This window comes from Pleurodeles waltl, chromosome 9 (assembly GCF_031143425.1).
Source record: "Pleurodeles waltl isolate 20211129_DDA chromosome 9, aPleWal1.hap1.20221129, whole genome shotgun sequence".
NCBI lineage: Eukaryota > Metazoa > Chordata > Amphibia > Caudata > Salamandridae > Pleurodeles > Pleurodeles waltl.
The window spans coordinates 311,742,415-311,758,809 of record NC_090448.1 but is presented as its reverse complement, the minus strand read 5'-3'; the positions used below and the strand labels follow the sequence as shown (position 1 = coordinate 311,758,809).

Here is a 16,395-nt window from a genome sequence, read left to right as displayed (position 1 = left end):
TGAAGTATATTATAAGGGTCATTTTGGTCAAATCAAAAAGTCTTGGATGCCAGACCTAAAAACGTATCTCTAACAGTCGGCTTGTCACTGCCTCCGCAGACACTATCACCCAGGTAATATATTGGAAATATAATATTGGCTTTTGTCCTTGTTAATAGAACCTCACCTGAATTCAACGATATGGCCTGTAGTTTGAGTTTTTACTTGGGCAATGCAAAATGTTCTTAACTCCACACATGTATGAATGGCCATTTATAAACCTACTGTCGGTGGAATAACATCTTGCATTGTGAAACCATTATAGTTTCATCTGCTGTACATGCGTCCAGATCCTCACCTAAAAGCTGGAGTCCTAAACAAGGGGGGGTTCAAGGAGGGTGTTTGGGAGGTTTCACCCCCCTAATAAATGTATTTTCTGATAAATAGTTGGGTGCAGGGGCTTTCATTCGGTTATGGTGGAGGTCTCTCGGATTTCACAAGAAATTATTACATATACACAGACAAAAAACCGCACACACTTTCCCTCTATCTGATTTGAAAGTCATAAAAAGTGTTAGTTATTTTACAAAATATTATGTTTTCTCTCACTTGGTACTCATACCTTTCCACTGCCCCATAAGCCTCTCTCATGCATCTGCTTATCGTATAATGTATTTTGACATTGTATGCCAGCCTGATTGTTGGAAAATCTGAAACTCACCTCTCCCCATGCCTCCCCTCCCCCAGTCTTACTCACCAAGCCACGCCAGGCATTAAACTACAACTTGTTTTGTATGCAGGTCAAAACCTATATTGATGGCTTGGTGTTTGACAGGTTGGATTAAACTTCTGCAGTAGAAAGGGAAATTAGGCAGGAGAACTGTTGCTTTGGAGTGATTCAAACCTGGGATTTTGAGGTCACTGTTAGTTTTTAGGAATTAGAAAAGTAAAAATAATTGTTTAGGGATGCTTTTCAATAAATAACTTTTCAGTAACATACGAGAACAAAGAATGTAAAATGGGTATGTAGCATAAGGAATAAGAATTTGTGCCACTAATCCACTCCAAATTAACGTGTAGTTCTGACTCACTAAGGTTATGCTGTAGATGAGTTCATTGCCAAGAATTATACACGCTCAAATCAGCACCCCACAAACTACCAGGTCAACGGGGTCTCGGGCAATTAGTTTACCAGGTCCATGAAGCCTCCTAGTCATCCCTCCACCACAAAGAGACAAGCAGAACGTCCCACACGACCTGCGCTTCGTATTGACCACACGCTCCAATCTGAAAGCTCATGACAAAGAGATTGCAGAGACTTGACAGAACCATATCGGAGTGTGTGCAGGGACATCAAAGTCATCTGATCAGCCCATTTCTCATTGTAAAGGACTGTAAAGTTCCCTCTTACGAACTCAACGTTTACTATAAAAAATGTCTGTTGTGCTCTTTTCACCCATGACAGTAAGGCATACATTACTTGCCCAATGGTCCAGGAACCAACACGCCCTTTTAACAGGACACTTCATATGCATCCATTAAAGCAGATCTTGATGCCCCCAAAAGCATTCAACCCCAAACAGCTTCACATTGGGCCTCAACCCCAACGTAACTTCCTATTAGGCATGTTAGGCAGAACAAACGTCAATCCAAGTTCTGATACTCCATATAACTGGATATCAAAGCACTCAGAAAGCACCTTTCACTGAAAAAAACATGCAAGAAATAATGCAACGCAGGATAGTAGGCAGAACAAATCCCCCTGGTCCTGTGCAGATACACAACACTGCACTGATATGCCTTTGGTGTGTGTATCAACGTGACCACAACTGCACTAACCATTGAAAAACATACACACAAATCACAGCACAACGTGTTAGGCAGAACACTCTACACACATTTAACACAACTCAAATACGCTAGAAGCGTCAGTATCAACGTGCTCGCAACATGAACCCTATCTGATGCTTCACAAACAAAGCAATCAACAGACCATGCTTAAATGACGTCTTAATTTCAACAGTTGCAGCCCAGATGTGTCTGCATATCCATATCTTAGATCGACAACGCAGCTACTAACTTCTTTTAACATGCTCCTAAAACTACATGTGAGGCAAAGTACCAGCCAATTAACTCAGGTATCAACTAAACCCTTTATAAGATTTCCAGCCACATCCATTTAACTCTGAAATTCAGTGATATATTATTCAAACACCTATTGCAGAAGCACAAATACACTACCAATATCACACACATAACTCGCACAGACTATGGTGTAACTTTCAAAATAGCTGTAAGACTTACCGGACCTCCAGGACCTTTAGGGCACTGAAATGTCAAAGTGACAGCTGAACGTGTGTTATAAAAAGTCTTACTTAACTGAGAACTTTCTTGTGCACTATTTCGCACATGATTGCATTCATTAAATTTACTTTCTTGTTTTAACAAAATATGGGGACATTTCCTGTAGAAAAGAGACAATCACTTGACACTCTGACTAAGGTACAACCAACAACTAGAAAGTTCAAATTTGTATTGCCCACATCCATGTATGTTCTCAGTTGTATTTACATTTGTAGTAGACGTCAACCCTGGGAAAATCAGGGGGCGTCAAACCTTGCAAAATTCAGGGGGCTTCACCCCCACAGGGGCAGTGTCCGGACCATGGAGTGCATATACTGCCGCACAATGGGAAATGCTCGTGCAAAACCAAGTCTGTGCACAGCACTTTCTAAGTAATGCGGATTCAGCATGACACAAGAATAATTATTTAATGCCCCAACATCTGGTGAGCTTTTGGTTCAATTTTCAGTGAGAGTGGGTAAAACAAAGACAGTGCTTCGTGTACGCCGGTGGCTGCACATGATGCGCATTGGCACTCATTTTTGGCGAGGGGGAACTATATTTCCTCATCAGATTTTCATAAGAGGCAAGGCAGCAAAAGGCAGAAAAGGTGGAAAGAAGGGGCAAACACATAGGAAACAGTGCAATGGAAGAAAGAAATAATAAATATGAACCTGCAAGAATTTGAAAAAAAAAACCACAGGAAGTGAGGGCTACGAACGAGTTTTGCTGTGGAATCAACACTATGCATGCTTGGCATTCTACAAGCGGAGGATTTATTAGCCCCATTGGTGGGCTCACAGGGAAAACTTTACACCAGTGCACTTATCTGATTACAAGTTAAAACACTTGACAAAGGCACCCCCATCACAAGGTGAACCAAGGGAGCAGGGTGGCATTAAGCACATTCAGGGGCCGTGCCAAAAAACTGAAATTACCACGAACTTCTTTGTGTTATTAAGGACCAAAGAATATATCAGACATTCACCGACACAAGCACAACTATTAACAGTAGGAGAGCATTGCAGGCCTGAGAGCAGAAGGAAGTCGCCGAAATGACAGTTATTTGGTCGATAAAGGGTTGTGACATACCTCGCGCCTCTCTCTCTCAGGTCCTCACTGAGCTGCCCGCAGCCAGAATGCAAGAGTCTAACACTGAGCTGAAGCTTAAGTATTGCTGGAAGAGGAAGTTCACCAACGTCCTTCTTGTCGCAGCCCAGACTGCACAACCTCGAAAAATCTCTAAAGTCTATGCACCGTTTTATTTTCCAGACCAAGGAGGTCCGCAGTCCCCCTCAAAGCCATAAGACTCCATGGCAAGGCGTGTGCCTACAGAAGCTAATGGGAAGAGTGAGCTAGCAAGATAATTCAAATTCAGCAACAAATGCCAAGGGTCAAGTCAGAAAGAAACTTCTTCCCACTTTTTTACCTGAACTCCACACGAGAAGCCTCTTGCAATCTTCCCACTTTAACAACCAGGATCCTATCTAAAAAAAGTCCTACTGATGAGCTAGAGACACAGGCTCCTCTCATAAATCTTTAGTTCCCATTTATGGACGTTTCCGCTTATGCGGCTTGTGTCCACGGAGCCGGCGATTGCTTGTGAGACCCACCTGCACTTATTCGAAGGGGCCAGCACTTATTTTAATTTAACAGACTTTGATCCAGAGCAAGAGACGAAAGAACACAGAAAGGAGAATAGAAAGAGCAAGTCAAAGAAAAACATTGACAAATAGAGAAAGCAGGGAAGTAAACAAATCTCCAAGAGTGAGATAAAGAAGCAGGTTATGGTCTGACGGTGGATTCAACAGCCATGAGGTGGTCTTAAGTATAGGCACCCTGATAATCATCAGTGTTGACTTGGGGCTTCTGAGCAACATGCTGATCCCCAGCGGCTATTCTTCGACAAATTAAGCACTGCTGATAAGGATCATCTTGATGCCCACACTCAGAGACCCCAGTTATGTTGCTATTCTTCAACATAAAGGAAAATCAGGATACCACCTGGGGCTTACATTACATATCCGTCTCACAATGAATGACTTCATAGCCCCAGTAATGACCAGTGAGAAAGCAATGTGTGCTGGTGTTTGCAAGAGGTGGGCACAATTCTCATTTTTGGGGACCTGAACTTATTTATCACCATGAGACTTTGACCCAAACTAAGAGAAAGGAAAGCCAAACTTGTACAGGGTAGAGAGAAAACTAATATGGGGAAACAGTAAAAAGGAGAAAAGAGAGATTTAAAAAAAATACAAAAGTGCAATGAAATGACAGGTAGTGTAGGGTGGTGGAGGAAAGATGCATGAAGTGGAATCAAGATATAGCAGCGTTGGTATTCAGTAACCTCAGCTTTCAGAAGTGATGGGGCGGGTTCAAATAAAAAAAAAAACTCCTTTTGTTTGTTATTTTTTTCACAAATTCAGCACCATTTATTGCTTTGCAGTAGTAAGGTGGCATAGTCTTCTGTTGCTCACATCCACATGCAAAGACATTACATCAGGGCTTTTGGCAGGTACTACAGATATACCGGGTCTGAGGAGTCACATTTAAATTCAAACATGGTTACACCAATTTCAAATTCTTGCCACAATAACTGATAGACCAATAGATTAAGAGGTCAATATACATTTAGACCATATGCTGTACCCTTATATTGGGCAACCAGTCTCCAGGTTGATACATTCATGAATGAAAGAAGATTGTCAGGTAGGCTTATATTACATAGGCCCGGCTTGCTGTTGCAGAAGATTAACGTTCCTAAGTATGCTGGCTTACCCTGATAGAAACATGCAGTGCTGGGCCCCATTTTATTTATTTATTTTTCCAAATTTGATTTTGGGAGGAATCACTCTCCAACTTTCGTGTAGCAATACAGAGGCAGAAACCCTCTCTTTTTTCTGGTACAATGTAGGGCTTGAATTACAAGTTCAACTGCTTTTTTTGTTCCTTCCTGGTTCTGGTGGCTTGAAATGTGCAATTTATATGATGTACCGCAAGAAACATCTGCACCACATACAACCCCGGCCACTAGAAATCCTACAACAAAAAGTGCTGGCTGTTGTAACAGGCCTTGAAAATTCATTATATGTTATTAGCCCTTCAGGTCAAGTAACCTGAATAATCTACTCGACCTACTACTTTACAGAGAGTACATTTCTAAGAACTAACTTGCTGCTTTGCAGATAAAAATATCAGGGGTGTGGAATATAATACAATATCTAATTTTCCATTGGACGGGTTGCTTCTTAAATCTATTTGTCCTGTAAACAAAATATACTTGTCTCTTTGGTGCTATATAGTGCGGCAACGATAATTGCCTCTCTGATAATGCCACGGCTACTACTATAGCAGGGTTTCAACACTTGTAATTTCAATCCCTACTATAGCTATTTCCTTATTTTGCCACCTTTCCGCAGATATACATTCTGGGGCTCCAGGAAGCAGTAAGCAAAGATTCCAGGATTGGAATGCCTTTGAGTTTGCAAACCTACTAACTTGCATGTTTTTCATCAGCTCTTCCCTAATCTTTCCCATAGTTAGAAAGGTTTGAAATTTACTCCTCACAATAGCAGAAGTAGAAGTTCTTCCGGGGTTGGGGAAAAAGAGTGGTTGGACTTGTAAACGCTCAATAGATTTTCACATGAGCAAATCTACACATGCATATCTGCTCGTGCTAAGATACAGTTCACAAATATTTTCTTGGAGTAAAGCGTGAGAGCTGTAAATAAACATTTTAAGGACACACTGCACTACTGACAGTGGTTCCCCACCAAAAAAAAATTGTAAACACGTTTGAAAAGCCACAGCTTTCTACCTAGTATGCTACATTTATACTGATACCACATTTGGGAAGTGCATCTTACTTGCCACCACTACCCGGCTTGCTTTGCGTATATCAACACATTTTACTAAATGACACTTCAAAGAAATACCACCTAAAAATGTTTGAACAAAACATTTTTTCCCTACTTGCATTTTTTTCTGAACATTTTATTTTGAAAGCAAATAATCATCACTCTTGCTTACAATATTCTGCACACATATGCATCTAATAAGAGAGCATTCTGGGACCATTATAATAAGCCCCATATTGTTAAACTTTTCAAACGTGTGTACAATTTGTTTTTGTACGGAACCACTTTCAGTAGGGCAGTGTGACCTTAAAATGTTCACTTACAGCTCTCACCCTAATAATGAAGGCTTTGCTTTAATGAACACTACATAGAAGTTTGAACAGCATTACCATATGGGCACACATATTACCTCAACTTCAGACAGTTCCCTTCTTTGTAAACTGACAAAGGGTGTGTGTTGCAAGGGGGTTGGACCTACTTGTCCCAAGAACAAAATAAACATGAAAACATGTTGCCCCTGACCCTGAACAATGTGTCCAGGGCATCGGACAAAAGAATTTCACATCTCTGAACTATATAGTGTATTAAGAATATTCTGTAAAAATTGGGTTTCAGAAAACATATTTACCCTTTGCACATTACCAGGTAAAGTATTGTGCTTTGTTTTCATCCAATTAAAATATTGTTTTCATTGCACAGAAGTACAAAAAATGCATTTTTGCAATGTTTGTACACTTGACTTAGTTATTTAAATGTTGTATTAGGAAAAATCTGACAACCTACAGCCTTTGATTTCACACTCTTTGTAGACCAGGTCAGACAGTTCATCTTACAAAATCCAGGAACTCTGCAGTCAGAAGGAAAATTAATTGTAAGAAGACAAACTGATTTTTGACCTCTGTTTCTGAAAACAGAGCAAATGTGTCAAGATAACAAGATTTAAATGCTTCTAGTGTTGCTCCTTCATGTTCTGACTGAACAGAACAACAGTTTTTGTCAGCTGCCACAAAGAGCGAGTAGGTCCTAAAAATAGCTCGACCTGATAAAATATGACTTGCCATATTGAGTGGGAGAGTAGATTTTGCAAAGCCTGTGTAAGGAAATGCCATCACGTTGTGTTTGTGGCTCGGTAGTGGCTGCCAAAATGAAAGGGGTGGAAAATGAATTCCTTGTTGCAAAAAACAACTTAGCAAAGGGACCACACTTCCTCAGCAAGTGAACTATCATGTATGAAAAAATAATCTGCAAAAGATAATTCTAGGACTGGAAAAGTTGTGCCTCTGTGACTGGAAGTCAGTAGGTAACACTAGACAAACTGAAATGACGCTGACCTCCAACAACCCCCGCCAACAACAATACCCAGATATGGCAACCAATTATTTGTCCTCAGTGTTTGGACTTGTTGAAGCAGATACTTACAAGATGGTCCTACATTGATTTATACGCATACCCAAAGAAATTTATTGTTGCACTGTTTCTTTCAATGGATACTTTCTGCCGTACTTTATAGGCACTGTCCCTATTTGCATTTGTATGCAGTGCTTTACACCCCTGACAAGGCGCCAAACAGCATTATCAGAAAGGTAAACCTATACTCCACTGGAGTGTCTACTGTACCGCAAGGAGGGAGATTTTATACATATCTTCCATATGTCGATTTCCTTCATACTTGTTAACCACAAAAACCTTTTCTGAGGGCTCTGGTTGCATTATTTACATAGGACTTCAAACCCCTGGTGAAGTCATGGAGCGCTCTGACAGTTATCAGGTTCCAGGGCACCCTTCAGAGTCTGAAGCTGCATAGCTACCAAATTTCCAAGGTCCATGCGTGACTAGGCAGTTCAGTGTCCTTTTTTCCTTAGAATCGTGAGACTTATAGTCCTGGCTTTCTTATGGGTTAAATAAGACCACAAGTTTCACAACTATAAGTAAAAAATTTAACTGGCCTAACTAGTCACACACTGACCTAAAATAAACACAGGTATGTAGATTGAAGAGAGTTGCTTGTAGTTAGTCTATATAGGATAGTATGTGTATGACGTGTGAGGGAGGTCTGTACAACTTTTTGGAAGCACTGTGCAGTGGGAAGCATTCTGGGGTAGTGTATGATTGACAAGAATGCAGCTCTGATATTGTCTTGGTTCGCAGTGCTTGATAGCTTGAAGAAAAGTTAGGGATCGAGTTTGCTCACTTTACATTTAGTTGTTTTGAGTCACTCTGCTGAACTACCAGTTGACTCCTTGTCACTCATTTCCCAAGTATAGGTTTCTTTTAATTATCTTCATGTTAGTTGGTTCCATTGAGCCTACATAACACTACAATTACCAAAATTATTTGCTTCTTTTAAAGGAAATTTCATGAAGCTAAATTTATGTCATCAATAGCCCTATGTACTGCTAACACTGTAGCACAATGTGTAAACAGAATATTACACTCCTTGCTCTACAATGTTTACAACATTGTGTTGCCGAGAGGTAAGCCATCTGCAACGTAGTATGGGCATTCCAACGCTGTTGATGGTATCCAGTGCTGGAAATTAGGAGGAAGGCACCAGCTCCCGGTTCTGACAGCTATTTCTGCTAAATTTGATCAGGTGTCATCTTCTGACACCAGGTCACATTTCAATAGAGCCCACATGTTTTTCAGCATTCCGTTCACAACTGCAACATGCAGGGGGCTTTTTTATTCACACTTCCTGCTGGGGCAAAAACAAATGCCTATTTAAAGGACTATCCGCCCTCCTTTTCCTTGGGCATAATACTGGATGGGAACTATGTGGAGTCTAACACCTAGATGCCAAAGCAGTGGAAGAAAATAAGGATGCACAGTAAATATGAATTGATAACATGATTTAGAGGCAGGTTTTTAACTTTGTTCAACTCCCTATTTAAAAGGTATGCTTCCACTGTACGAATGCAAGATATATGTGCCTGATGACTAATTATGAAAATATTGATGTGAATGGCACCTTTTTTATTTTACAAGATGTGCTCTGCAGCAGGCGCATTAATCCTCTATGTACCTTTATAATGCAAAACTGTGTTTGGATAAAACAGGACTCTCGTAAAACTCTATCAACCTCTAGAGTTATTTTGTGGCTATTCTAATCCCCTCAAAATGCTGGTCACACAATGATATCTGCAGCAGGTGTCTTAACCATGTAAGTTATTTGAAAATTCAGTCTCTTGAAAATCAATCATAGAACAGATTTACTGTCAGGTTTGTCTTTGTTAGGGTCGAGCCTGCGTATCGCTTGCGAGGCGCTGTTGTAGTTTGAAAGGGGCTCGGAGCAAGCCCCGCTTGCTTTCATTAGTGGAAGGCATGCATATGTCATGCCTTTTCCGGTGGTTACCCCTCCGCGATCAAGTACTGAAAACATACTACTTTTTCTCTTATTTAGCAGCACGATCACGCTCGTTTGTTTTCTTCTCCATTTAATGAGGCAAGAAAAGTCCGGTTGGGAGTTTTACTGCTAACAGCTCTAACTCAGAGAAATGCGAGACGCGTTGCATTGCAAATGCCTGTTGCCAAAGTCTTTGCATCACATTTTTTTTAAGTAAAAGCACACGTTGATTTGTCAGGACCTACGTCTCAAACTCCACCCCCTTTCTTCTGCCACATCTTGTCCCCCAATGTAGGGTCCCCGGAGTATTTTTTTCCCAATTCCAAAATCGGGGGATCGGAAACATAATGGACGTGGTATTCTCATAGCTGACAGCCTGTGTTGTCAGGCGTCGCACGAAGATGACGTAGGGTACGCCACGCCTTACCGGTTATTACGCAATAGCTTGCGGTGCTCTGCTCGCTGAATAAAGTCGAAGAAATACTTTTTTTTTTTACTTCAAACTTTCAGCAGCTGACATTGTAAGTCGTATTCATTTTGTTGGGGAAGAGAGGCCGTGAGTGGGGCGTTAGTAAGCTCCTCCATGTAAGAAGTGTTCCTTCGCGCAAACGCGGTCTATTTTTAGGAATAAGAAACTCTAGCAAGGATTATTAGACTGGAAGGGCGTCAATATTAAAAGCGAGGTTAACGAGACGGAGGAGGAAAAAGCACGGACCAAGGAGCAGTGCCCCAGTAGCGTTTTGAGCCATGACATCGCTGGTTATGGAGGGAGGAGATTTTAATTCCCTTAAATAAATATACTTACATGGCTGGTATTGCGATCCGCTCAGCGGCCGACTCTGTTTATATTTAGTTCTCTGGGCTGCGCCCGTGGTGCCTCAGCTCTTTAGCAGGTGAACTAGGCTCATTCAGAGCATCAGAACTGGGGCTCCTCCTGCTGGACCGGAGGGCACATCACAGGCTTTTGCTGGTCAGGCATGTTATGTCCGGCCCTGGAGTGTACCAGGAGCCCTGACGAGGGGTGACTCGCACCGATATGGTGATGAGAGCAGGGACCCTCTGTTGGTGGATCAAATGGTAGGGTCCTGACGTCAGGGCTCAGAGGAAATAAAGAGAGCCGGGCAGTTTGGCGCCGGCAGGTTGAAACTATGAGCACGGTGTACGGGTGAATTATTTGCTGCGCGAACGCTGCTCCCAATCGCACCGCTGGTGTCCCAGGCCGGTGGTACAAAGTAAACGTGCACTGTTTACAGGGCACATAACAAATTGGCGACGAGGTGGGATCACTCACCGCTCTTCCCTCCGTGTGCACGGAGCGACGGGGGAGAAGCGACGGAGCGCGGCGGCCGGGCAGGTCGGGAGACTCTTCAGGGGACGAGCGCCGGGAGCGGCAGAAAAAAAAATAATAAATAACCCCAGCACAGTCACGAAGCGGCACGAAGAGCGGAGGCGGAACAAATGAAACCACGTGGCGCCCGCACTCCGACAAGCCCACAAAGCAAATAAACAGCACCACGAGGCGGCATCATACACGGTGAGAGAAGGGGGCGTGGTTGTTCAAAAGGAGGGATCCCAAAAGGAGGGCAGGCCCGAGGACATTGTATAAGAGCACACACTACTAACTGAGGAGCCTCTATAAAGGACACAAAAAAAAAAAAATAATAATTTCACCAGTACAATGGCCACATTCCCAGCATTAGAGCTGTTCGTAGTGGAAGGGCCTCCATCAGCTCAGGCAGCTAAGTGGAAGTCGTGGGTGGAGCGCCTGGAAAACTGGGTCCAGCGCCATTGCTGCAAAATAGACAGGCAGAGACCGATGCTCCTGCACATGGGGGGAGCCATGATACATAGAATTAGCAAAACAGTAGTGGAGGAGGGACCCCCGTTCAACTACCGAACTCTAAAAAGGGCAATCACAGCCTATTTTGAACCCATGGCAAACCCAGACTATGAACGATTCCTTCTCCGCCAGGCCAAACAACAAGCGGAGGAGTCAGTAGACACCTATTATGCCAGACTACGGGAATTAGCCAGCACATGCACATTACAAGATCCGGAGGATGAAATCAGAGCCCAATTCATCCAAGGATGTTACTCCACAAAACTAAGGGAACACATTCTGCAAGTACCTGGCATGGCAATGGCTGACATGTTAACAATGGGCAGATCAAAAGAACTTTCCAAAGTGAGAGCAGCACACATGGAGTCAGCGCTCATGCAAGGGATTAAAACAGAGCCAGTGAACAGTATCAACTCGGGATCCACCACAAAACGGAAAGACAAACCAAGGTTGGCGACCAACCCACGGCAATGCTACATGTGTGGGGGGACGTTCCCACATCAAGGAAGATGTCCGGCATTAGGAAAACAATGCTCAAACTGTCAAAAAACAAATCACTTCGCGAAAGTATGTCGTTCTGCGACAAAACCGAAGGTAGAGAGACAAAGAGGGAATCATGCAGCGAAAACCATTCAACAATCAGACGTAATTCCAGACATGGATGATGATGATGAACCGGAGGGGACAGTATACGTAATACACGCCACAGAACCTGGCAGCCGCACAAGAAAAAGAGCCCCGAAATGCAAAGTGAAAATAGCGGGCCACCAAGTGACAGCGCTAATTGACACAGGGGCCTCAATCAACATCCTAGCACAATCGGTGTTTAGACAGTTGCAACCAACTCCCCTACTTCGCCGCACAGCTGTGCAAGTATTTGCTTTTGGATCCACCACGCCGCTTCCGCTGGCAGGGGTATTTACAACAAACATCAGTCATGAAGAACACACGATCCAAGCCAAGGTGTATGTTGCCAAGATAGGAGCGGGGATGCTACTCAGCTGCCGCACAGCGGAAGAATTACAATTGGTAACCTTTGCATTCAGCATACATCTAGGAGCGCTGGATAACCTTCAGGAAGAATATAGTGGTCTGTTCAGAGGGATTGGGTGCCTGAAAGGAAGGCAAGTGAAACTGCACATCGACAAATCGATAGAGCCAGTGGCCCTAAAACACCGAAGGATAGCGTTTCATCTCAGGCCGCAAGTGGAGGCTGAACTCAAGAAATTGGAAGACGCAGGTATTATCGAAAAGGTGGAGGGGCCCACACCATGGGTCTCTCCCATCGTAGTCACCACAAAACCGAAACAGCCAGGAGAGGTGCGCATATGCGTGGACATGCGCCTACCCAATGTGGCCATTAGGAGAGAACGCCATCTCACCCCCACAGTCGATGACATCGTGACAGAGGTCAGTGGATCAAAATGGTTCTCAAAAATGGATTTGAGGGCCGGATATCATCAGATCATGTTAGCCCCGGAATCTCGGGCAATAACAACATTCTCAACACATGTGGGGCTGAGGCGGTACAAACGCCTAAGTTTTGGAATTGCCAGTGCGGCGGAAGTATTCCAGGATACCATACGAGGGATACTAGCCGGGCTGGAAGGAGTAATCAATGTTAGTGATGACATTTTAGTACATGCCCCCACAATAGAAATACATCTAAAAAGACTCCGGGCGGTGTTTCAACGACTACAAGTGAGTGGGCTGACCCTACATCGAGAAAAGTGTGAGTTTCTAAGACAGGACATTGCATTCTTTGGGTACCATTTTTCAGAACACGGTGTCCGACCTGACCCTGAGAAAGTAGCGGACATAAAGGCTGCGCCTGCTCCCACATCTGTCACCGCAGTCCGAAGTTTTTTGGGAATGGCGACTTACTGCGGAAGGTTCATGAAGAACCTAGCTTCACTCACAGCCCCACTAAGAGAGCTTACGAAGACAAACACCCCCTGGGAATGGACTCAAACACATGAGGCAGCGTTTCAGGTGACAAAGCAGGCACTGTCCTCAGAAACAACGTTAATGTACTTTGACCCGGCAAGAGACACTGAACTATCAGTAGATGCCAGCCCCGTCGGTCTGGGGGCTGTGTTATCCCAAAGAGGCAAAGATGGTGAGTGGGCCCCAGTGGCCTATGCCAGCAGAGCTCTGACGGTGACGGAACAAAGATACTCTCATATAGAGAAAGAGGCATTAGCCGTAAGTTGGGGATGCCGCCACTACCACTTATACCTATATGGCCATCCATTCCTTGTCTACACTGATCATAAACCTCTGATCCCTTTGTTTAACAAAACAGCGTCTCAACCACCCCCACGAATAGAGAAGTGGATATTACAACTTCAAGAGTATCAATTCTCGGTGGTCTATCGGCCGGGAACCCAAAACCCGGCTGACTATTTGTCACGTCATGCAAGACCGGCCTCAGATGCAGAAAAGGAGGAAGCAGAGAACGTTGAGGAGTACGTGCGACTAGTGGTAGAAAGGTCCAAACCACTGCCGATGTCGCTGAAAGAAATTCAGGAAGCAACTCAACGGGATGAAGTGTTACAGTTGGCCATGTCATGTGTTCAGGATGGGAAGTGGCATATGTTGAAACAAAACTTGGCACGAAGAACTGAGGATGCAGGTGTGGCGCTACAGGCATTATTCCGTGTTCGACATGAGCTGGCGGTATCGTCGGAGGACTGCCTTCTACGAGGCAGTCGCCTTGTTATCCCAGATGCCCTCCAACAACGCACGATTGATTTAGCTCACGCTGCCCATCAAGGCATGGTAAAAACCAAAGCCAGACTGCGAAGTAAAGTGTGGTTTCCGAAGATGGACTCAAGAGTGGAACAGACAATACAGAGGTGTCACGTTTGCCAGATGATGGGGCCAGCGGATCCCCCATCCCCCATAATCACAGAACCGATTCCATCCACCCCTTGGCACCGGGCAAGTGCCGATTTAGGCAGTTTACCAGATGGCAGACACATGGTGGTGGTCATTGATGACTTCTCAAAGTATCCGGAGGTAGAGTTGGTGGAGAGTACCACCACGGACAAGGTAATATCGTGCCTGGAAAAAATGATGGCCACCCATGGAATTATGAAAGAGTTGAGGACTGATAATGGTCCCCCATTTTCAAGTCATGATTTTGCCAAATACCTCGCGTCACACTCGATTCACCACCGCAAGATAACTCCCCGATGGCCTCAGGCCAATGGGGAAGCGGAAAGATTCATGCGTACCCTAAACAAAGTGATACGAATCGCAGTGGCTCAAGGAAAGAATCTAGACTGTGCTATATTTGAATTTCTCAGAGAGTATCGTTTGACACCACACAGCACCACCGGAATATCACCTAGCTTATTATGTATGAGAAGGAATGTGAGAGATACCATACCTCAGATTGACACGCCCACAACAATTCAGGATCAGGTGGAAAGGAAGCTACGAGACAGACAAGCTAAAAATGACAAGATGTCGAAGAAAAGACGAGCTCGGGTGAAAGACATGCAAGTGGGTGACAGAGTGTTGATAAAAAACCGACATCCGGGAGGGAAGTTCAGGACTCCTTTTGAGCCCTATCCATGGGCAGTGGTGAGAGTAAAAGGGACCCTAGTGACTGCCAAGAGGAACGAGGAGATCGTCACCAGGAATATATCTTGGTTTAAACAATACAACTATGATGACCAGGTCGTTGGAGAAACAACACCAAGGGATGAGGTCAAGGAAGAACCGGAGGAATTCGTGATACCCGAAGCACAGGGAAGCATATGTCCCCAGGTGACAGTCCACGGAAGCCCAGAAACTCGGCAAGGAGCGGAGGAAAACAAAGGTGGTGAGTTGAACCAAGATGTTGGAAGCAGAGAAGTGGAAGAGATGCCGGGAGATGGGGTGACAGAGAATGCGCAGAGAAGAGGTGGGAACAGGTATAACTTGCGACCCCGCATCCTTATCCCTAGGAAGCTCCAAGACTATGCCTGTGAATAACTTAATGTTTTGCACAAGGAAAAAGGATTTACCAAGGTACTGTGTTGTGTGATGCTAATGATTTTCATGCCAGAGACCTGGGATTATGTTTATGGTTGTTTTGGTTCATGTTAGATTAAGTTGAGGAGGAATGTTATGTCCGGCCCTGGAGTGTACCAGGAGCCCTGACGAGGGGTGACTCGCACCGATATGGTGATGAGAGCAGGGACCCTCTGTTGGTGGATCAAATGGTAGGGTCCTGACGTCAGGGCTCAGAGGAAATAAAGAGAGCCGGGCAGTTTGGCGCCGGCAGGTTGAAACTATGAGCACGGTGTACGGGTGAATTATTTGCTGCGCGAACGCTGCTCCCAATCGCACCGCTGGTGTCCCAGGCCGGTGGTACAAAGTAAACGTGCACTGTTTACAGGGCACATAACAAGGCAGATAACAATTTGTTGGGAGCAATTAAGCGCCAGCATTTGAGACTGAGACATATTATACTATAAAATAATGTATACCGGCACTTTTACATGGGGAGGATGGACTCTCGATTTTAAACTAAAATGGCCTGTTTTGGCTTTTAAGTGGCGAGTTCCATTACTGCGATATCTTTCCCTAAATCTTCCGCTTTGCAGTTTTCAAATGCATTTTATTGTTTGATGCCTCTCCATACAAGGAATAACTGCACAACCTCCGCCCTCGAAATCTGCTTAAAGCCACCTTTTTTTATTTCCCCGGAAATTATCTTTGTTCCTTTATGTCTATACATTTCTTATGTCTTATTTCTATACATTCCATCTTCACTCCAGCCTGTTCTTTAAATATTATCTTGCCCCATTTTACACTGTGCATAAAGCTTATATTTATACCATGGTCCTTTATTACTCTTACCCTCTACATTGTCCCAATATTCTTCTCTCTTTCTGCTGTTCCCTGCCACTCAGTCCGATCTCTTGAACGTCCCCCATATTTCGTAAAAATATCTCCTATCCTCTTCATGCTCGTTCTTTTCTATTCTGCTCTCTTCCTTTATTGTCGTTTCTTACATCCCTCATGGGACATCTGTTTTT

At 44.0% G+C, this 16,395-nt stretch overlaps 2 protein-coding genes across 3 annotated transcripts in view; both read right to left on the bottom strand.

The window, feature by feature from the left end:
• Positions 1–9,880, bottom strand: part of HYAL3 (hyaluronidase 3) — a 97,924-nt gene extending 88,044 nt beyond the window's left edge. Inside the window, exon 1 of one of the 2 annotated variants that reach the window (XM_069206810.1) lies at positions 9,768–9,880. The gene's annotated coding sequence lies outside the window, so the exon portion shown is untranslated. Of the gene's footprint in view, positions 1–3,414; positions 3,458–9,767 lie in introns of those variants that run through there. The other variant, XM_069206809.1, reaches the window with a different exon arrangement.
• NAA80 (N-alpha-acetyltransferase 80, NatH catalytic subunit) overlaps positions 1–10,427 on the bottom strand; it is a 51,475-nt gene extending 41,048 nt beyond the window's left edge. Inside the window, exon 1 of the mRNA XM_069206811.1 lies at positions 10,328–10,427. The gene's annotated coding sequence lies outside the window, so the exon portion shown is untranslated. The remainder of the gene's footprint in view (positions 1–10,327) is intronic.
• Between the last annotated feature and the right edge of the window lie 5,968 nt (positions 10,428–16,395).